Source organism: Perca flavescens, chromosome 11 (genome assembly GCF_004354835.1).
Source record: "Perca flavescens isolate YP-PL-M2 chromosome 11, PFLA_1.0, whole genome shotgun sequence".
Taxonomy (NCBI): Eukaryota; Metazoa; Chordata; class Actinopteri; order Perciformes; family Percidae; genus Perca; species Perca flavescens.
The window spans coordinates 27,247,464-27,254,376 of record NC_041341.1 but is presented as its reverse complement, the minus strand read 5'-3'; positions in this window follow the sequence as shown (position 1 = coordinate 27,254,376).

Here is a 6,913-nt window from a genome sequence, read left to right as displayed (position 1 = left end):
CGTTGTGATGCAACAAACAAATCATGGATTGGAAACCTGTTACATTTGCAAATATTCTTGCATTAAGTGTACCAGCTATTTGTTCTCTCTTCATATGCTCAAAGATTGGGGTGTGTATGGTTATACCAATGTATATGTACCAATGTAAGAACAGACACAGTGTTATGATTGTGTTATAATATTTTGAACACAGTTCTTCATCTGACTGTGCATTGGTATGTGAAGGGAGCTTCTGTGCTTATTATTATGTCCAAGAGCATGTGAAATGAGAGTGAACAGACTTCTAACCTCCATCTGGGGCCCATGGGGCCTGCTCACTCGACAATCACTGTGCCTTACAGCAGTAGATGGCCCGTGGAGGTGGCAATGCATTCACAAACCACTTTGGTGTGACCACCAATGTCACTTTTTTGCTGAGGAAATGGAACCAATTGCTATGCATTTCTGTGCTTGTGTTTTTATTAAAAGAATGAGCAGGTCACAAGACACCTCCTGAATATTGTTGCTTGCATACTACAGTTGAATGACAATTTAAAGAGCTCAAAGCCATTGTATTGCTGTAGGAATTATTTCAGAGGAGGTTAGGATCGCTATAGAATCAAACTCAAAAAGATATGGTGGAAGGCAAAGTTAAGACTAAAACATGAAATTTTGCTCCATATTTTATTTGTGTTTGAATCAGAGTGCTAGGATCTTTCAGGTTTTGGCACAAAGTGTGAAAGCACAAGAATAAAAAAATGACAAAGGACACACTTTTCAAGGTTGCACACCAATACCACAGTTATGAAAAAAAACAAAAATGTTTGACCAGTGCAGCATTCGCTCCTCTGAGCTAATGGAGCTGATTGCATGGCTAAAGATAACATGTCCTCTAGCCTTCTCCAGCTAAATCCCCTCATCAATGTTCCACACATCTGGTTGTTAGGGAGGGATCCAGGTCAAAGCCTTGTTGGATCTCAATCTCAGTCAATTTACACAGGATGACGGTTTAGAACGATACAATCCACAACCTCCTGGCACTGCGGCATGGATTGCTAATTAATTAACTTAGCTCAGGGCTGACAAAGGAGAGCTTATGTGTCACCATTGTTTCATCAGTATTAATAAATGACTCAGGAGAGAGAACAATATGCTTCTGACTATAACTGCACAAACAGAAGGAGCTGACAACAATGTAAATGACCATGACAAAATTTTCACAATTTTCACAAATACCATCTTCAAGTGCTGGTGCAAACTTTCATCTCATATCTGCTGATATGAAGACAAAAGGTCTGTGCTTCCGTGTGTGGCACCGCGCCATAGATCCATATTAGAAGCCTGACTGACAGAGAGGATGTAAATCCTCGCTGTCTCATTGCCACAGAGACCATCTTCCCCTCATTTGAATTCACAGAGCCGTTGCCAATAAGAGGAGCACATTTATTTCATTTCCATACACTTAATCCCATTCATTTACACAGTCTCTGGTGTATCTACCCAGAACATGTACCTTTTCTCAGTTTAACAATCAAACCCAGTGCTTGGGGAGAGCCACTGCTGTGGAGAGCCTGAACCAGGAAATCAGCTTACACTGGTAATTAGTTTGCCCATTTGGTTGCTGACAGTTGAACTGCTTTCATCAAAATACCACAACCTGGGATGCCTCGCGTTGCCGTAACACACTAGCCTTGGTGACTCATGATTGCCAGCCTCTTCGAGAGAAACAAGTCTCCTACCTGTATCGTCCTAAGCATCTATGTCATCCATTTAGGATGGGATGAAATTCCACCTCCTGGGCACATTTCCCCTCCAGAAAAAACAACCTTTCTGACACAGAGATGTCAAACCTCCTGATTATCTATGTAACAGTGCTTTGTCTGCAAGCCAAGGCCGATATTCTGAGTAATAAGGAAAAAAGAGGCTTTTGAACAATGTCAGCTTGTTTCCGCAGGTGTCCACAGCTTTTTTCCTCTGAAAGACTCATTAAATTTATGCAAATGACATTGTCACCCCTTGAAACATGCAAATGCAGTCCTTGCATTGTGTTATGAGATGAGTGCTCTGCAGAAAGTGAAATTTTCTCTCCTGGCAGCACAAGTAGTGCTAGCATTTCGGTTGCTGACAAGGTCTGTAAATATTTTGCCTTAATCTTATTTCCTGTTTTCTAAACATCAGTGGATAGTATTTTCCTTATGTCCTTAATTGAAAGAAGAAAATATAGCAGACCCACTCATAGCTTTGGGCCTTATGCAGATGCATGGGTGTGCATATGTATGCATATAGTATACCTGCAGTTATCATATTAACCAATCAGAAACTCTTATCTCCAAACTTGGAGTCATTTGCTTCACTATCTCTGTGATGTTCTTGAGCAGGGACATTTAGGGAGGCATTTGGAGAGCAGGAAAAATCAATCATTAACTGTAAGGCATTTCAGGGCCTGAGATATACGTTAAAGGTAATTAACTCTCTCCTTATGACCTGTCTCTCTCAGTTACGCTGTTATAGTTACGCTGTTATAGTTCTAGACCGCCGGGGGACTTCCTTTCTTTGACACACTGAGCTGCTCTCTCCTCTCCCTTTCTATTACTATTACTATTACTATTTGTGTGTATCCCTTCCCAGAAATGCTTGTTACTAATCCTAGCTTCTGGGGAGTTTACTCCCCGGAGTCCTTATGTTTTTTCCCCCAGCGTATTTCCTTGGAGAACGTTGGCACCAAGATCCTGGTTCCAGCTGTTGCTGTGGTCCTGCTGCACTCCCTGCTGAGGTCAGCGGTGCCCTGCAATGTCATGCTGCGTCCTGCTGAACCCTGGTGCTTCCTGCTGAACCCTGCAGCTTCCTGCTGAACCCTGCTGCTTCCTGCTGAACCCTGCAGCTTCCTGCTGAACCCTGCAGCTTCCTGCTGAACCCTGCAGCTTCCTGCTGAACCCTGCAGCTTCCCGCTACATCCAGTCACTGTTGCATTATTAATGTGACTATTATTGCCACTGTTCATCACACCCCCAACCGGCCCGTCAGACACCGCCTACCAAGAGCCTGGGTCTGTCCGAGGTTTCTTCCCAAGAGGGAGTTTTTCCTCGCCACTGCTCTTGAGGGAATTACTGTAATTGTTGGAATTGTTGGGGCTTTGTAAATTAAAGAGTGTGGTCTAGACCTACTCTATCTGTAAAGTGTCTCGAGATAACCGATGTTATGATTTGATACTATAAATAAAATTGAATTGAATTGAATTGAGTTGAATTAATGAGTAGGTAGTAAAAAACTGGTTGATGCCTTACTCATTCAGTGTTCGATTTAGATTTAGATTCACATAACTTTATTAGTCCCCAAGGGGGCAATTCAGATTTACAGTCAACCCATCCATTAAGGGTTAAACTTAAAAAGTGCATTAATAAGTGAATTAGCACGCAATGTATATAATGTAATGTTATAAAATAATAAAATGTAGTGTAGTGCAGTACAGACCCACATACTCAGTGTCTTTTAAAGTGTGGATATTTGATATAATTTCAGTATGTTACAAAATTATTTGTTTTTATTTTAAAGGGTTAAAACAACAACAAATGCTGCACGAACACTTACAAAAGAGTTTGTTAGTTAGTTAGGCAGATTTCCAGTGGGGCAATTGTTAGCTTTCGCAACTGGTTATACGATGTCTGAACAATATCCTACTTCAATATTAGTTTATCTTAGCTGCAAAGGCATCACATTCATAATGTACCATGACAAAGAGTCTACAGCCACAATAGTGGTGAGGCTGCACTTAATAATAATGCTTTGAGGTAATGTTTTCCATGATAACCACCATTGTTTAGCTTGTTAGCGCGCAAAAAAATTGGGATGTGACAGATAATTTGCATTTAAACCTGCTCAAATTGATTGTTTTTTGGCCACTTCTGGAGACGACCAACTGGCTGGTCAGTGATATCGGTATGACATTATATTTCCTAGAGGAAATTATCATTAATATTTCTTATTCCTTGTTTAAAATAATGAAAGCTGACTGACTCAAGCAATTTAGCCAATAGGTATAGAATTATGTTATTGGTTGATCGCCAAAGGAAACAGGGTTGTATTTTATCTTCTTGTCATTAGAAGACACCTCATTATGATTACAAAGTCTTCCTCACATGCAGGACCCCATGTGCATGTATGAACTTTTAAATGGCCAGTTCATATTCCCTAGGCCACTTTAAATTCATAAAGGTCATCTTGTTTGTATGGTTTGCTAATTTCATCTTTCCCATACTACTGTACTACACCATTAGGGTTGCTGCTCATTTGCTGTTTTGTCAAGCTATTGTTTGGTTTTACCTTCAGATTTTATCAAGTGATATTATGTGAAGAAACACGTTGAATCAGAAATTATTATTTGTCAAAACAACAGATTCAATCTGAGATTCTCAATTGCCAATGCTTAAAAAATTGGTATGTGACAGAAAATTTGCATTTAAACCTGGTCAAATTGATAGTTTTTTGGCCACTTGTTAGCAAACAGTTTCCTATTTACACACCTAGCAGATACAGACCAACATATGCATTCATTTGGAGTCATTTTGGCCGCCTGAAAATGTTTAATATTTAATTAGAAAGAAGGGATGTGGTTTTCCGTAACTGCAGTAAAAAGCATTAAAATGGTGACTGAATTGATGGATGGTAAACAGAACCAGCCTCAGACTTTCTCACCACCCACCACTGCGGTCTTAGTCTAATTGGCCTTGGCTGTTTATTCTTTCTTTTCTTTTTCTGCCTGAAGTGCCGTTTATCTTTTTTTTTTTTTCCTCCGTCTGTGCCTTTCCATGATCCCATCCACGCCTCCAGTGTTGGCCACACATATTGTATTTACAACTAGACTGTTGATGCCTCTAGTGAAGCTCCACTGTGGCGAATAGCTCTCTGTCTCTCTGGTCCAGATCTGCAGGGTCTAGTGGAGCACCAGCATCTCTAGGCTTGGGTTGTGGCTGTAGTGGATATTAGCCAGCTCCCCCCAGTTGAGTTCTTTAAAGTAGGATTAGGCGTGCTTACTGGCTTCTTTGGAAACACAGTTACATTGGCTCACACTTATCTGTGATGAGCAGTCGTGAACTGATGGTAGAGGAATGAGGAACAACATTTGCCTTTAAAAAAACATTTCAATATCACATAATCTGGTGTACCTGATCTGGCTTACAGCATAACCTTGGTTCACCTGATTCTTTCAGGAATGGAGGTCACAATGTATCTAACAGCAAGCGTCTGCTGAGTTGTAGTTGCATTTTTAGTTACATACATTTTTCTTATTACCTTCAAAGTTGTCAAAAAAGACCTTATTAATCAGACAACCCTTCATTTAATCCTCTAAATGCTGGGTTGTCTGAGGTTGTCACGCAGAAGATTATATATATTTCAGAAGCATTCAATTAGTGATGAAAAAATGAGAAATGTTATTTTTAAAAAGCAAGAACAGTTCTAAATCATTCTTACTTTTATCCTATACGAAAGACATTTTAGAACAAAATAATGATAATAAAAAGAATCGCACTTGATGATTTGCTAATTTAACAGCTTGAACATGGCTTGGCCGATAACACATACAGATTTGAGATGTTTTAAAGTAGGGCAGAATGATTCATAATTGTTACGCTGAAATGATGTGATTAGCATTATATTTTATTTATTCATTTAATATTTTATTTTTTATTTCTTCCTGTTTTGTTCAAATCAGGTATAGTTTGTCGTCTTAACAAGTTTTAGCTAAGAGGTAATGATTTTAGCCACAGACTTGGCGGCTCAAATGATAACTGCCACTGAATCATTATCAGCTAAACAATATCTCTGTGTTAGCCAGACTACAAAATGAAACTCTTGGGGTGTTTGTGAGCTTTGAGTACTCTATATACTACAAAGAAAAGTAATTCCCATCTAATTTCTTGCTACTTTGATATTCTAAATATCAACTTGGATCAATATGAAGAATTCTCAAAATTGCATTTGCCCTTTAATAAAGTAGTACTTGGATGCCAATATTTCAGTGATATTTCTTTCCAGCTGACTAAATGGCATGCTTTATGTGTTTCGGTTGCTTGATAACATTATCTCAAACGTATTGGTCAAACTAGAAAATGACCTGCAGCTGCATTATCTATCATTTCGGCAGCCCAAATTCTTGTCCACACAGGCACATTTGCTTCATGCAGTACTCACAATATCGTTATATTATATATTATATATATATATATATATATATATATATATATATATATATATATATATATATATATATATATCGTATTTGCAGGCATCTATGATCAGGAAGTGCAGTGTTGAGCTTCATTTTGTTCTACTGTATCTGACCTTAGTACACATCCTATCAGATTATCTCAATTGAATACATCTCATGCAAGAAAATCACAGGCAGCATTATGCACTTAGGTGTGATCCCTGACCTGACAGATGTTAATGTCATTCTCTGTGCTAGTTCCTTGAAAAGCTGAGAATAGATTACTGTGATTCTCAAGGTCAGGTAGAATACATGAAATTAAATGAAAGTCTTTGATCCATCACCATGGGGAAATTCCTTGAAAAATGATCTGGGGGTGCGGCTTGGTTGCAGTGACAGACGGTCACATAGAGTCCAAACTAGCGGTCTGGAATGGCATTAAATGCACTGTTGCCAGACACGTTGTTTGATTGCTTCTGGATAGGAAATACAGATTTTGCTCTTTTAGGTCATTTGCAAGGCAGATGAGATATCCTTTTCTCTGTTGTCTTGGTTTTAAAATCTGTTCATTAAGCCATTGTAAAACATGTCGTATTGCTCGAAAGCTCCAACTATGATGTTCTAACCCAGGGTTTTCCAGCCTTTTTTTCCTTGGCACCCAGCCATGCTTTTTACATTTTATTACTGGGGTTGTATTTGTTAGGCACCTTTTTTTGATGCTGCAATGAA